Below are 966 nucleotides of genomic sequence, written 5' to 3'. Positions count from 1 at the left end.
AGTCAGGGGGAGGGAGGGGAGGGAAGAGGGGGAGGGGCGTCCGGCAGACATGAAATCACAAGGAGAGCTGCCAGGAGGAAAGACCGCAGGGCGCGACTTCTACACGAGCAGGGTGGAGTCCCCTCTGGCGCTCCCTCTGAGCTGTGTTCTCTCTCTCTCCTTTCTTTCTCCCTCCCCCCCTCTCTCTCAGGTTTAGGTTAAACAAGTTTAGGTACTGGGTTAGAGATGTTTGAGATCTTTCCTTCTCTGTCTCTGTGTCCTTTTTCTCTGCCTCTCCGTGTCCTGCTCTCTCTCTCTCTCTCTCTCTCTCTCTCTCTCTCTCTCTCTCTCTCTCTCTCTCTCTCTCTCTCTCTCTCTCTCTCATATTTGCAATCCCTCTATCTTTTTCTTTATACTCCTTTCATTATCACTCTCTTTTTCACTCCCTCTTACCATTGCATATTATCCCCATTCTCTCCCTCTGGGTCATTTTCCATCCCTCTTTCTTTCTCACTGCCTCAATTTGTGTCATTTTCTCTCCATCTCTCCGTTTCTCTCTCTGACTCACAAGTTCAAATAAACCACTACCTCTACTCTGTGTTTAGGGAGTGTGTGTGTGTGTGTGTGTGTGTGTACTGTATGAGTATGTGTGTGCGTTTATACATGTATATATGTGTGTGCGTGAAGGAGCATGTGGGTGTTCCTGTTGGCTTGTGTGTGCATGGATGGGAGGGATTTTATGGGTGAGTCAGTTCAATCCTTTGAGAGCGATGAGTTTGTAAATTATTTGTGAATGAGTGTGAATGAATGAATCATTTCATGAGCATTTGTGTGTTTTAGGTAGCTGAGTATCAGGGGTAGACAATGGATTTGTCCATACCTATTTATCAAATGTGCGGTTTGATAAATGGGCAAGTGTTGTGTATTTTGTATGCCTGACACACAGTCTACGCTATGAAAAAGATAATTAAGTAAATAATAATGAAT

The sequence above is a fragment of the Gadus morhua genome, chromosome 5 (assembly GCF_902167405.1).
Source record: "Gadus morhua chromosome 5, gadMor3.0, whole genome shotgun sequence".
In the NCBI taxonomy this organism is placed as follows: domain Eukaryota; kingdom Metazoa; phylum Chordata; class Actinopteri; order Gadiformes; family Gadidae; genus Gadus; species Gadus morhua.
The sequence above is the reverse complement of the archived record's forward strand: the minus strand, read 5'-3'. Positions refer to the sequence as shown.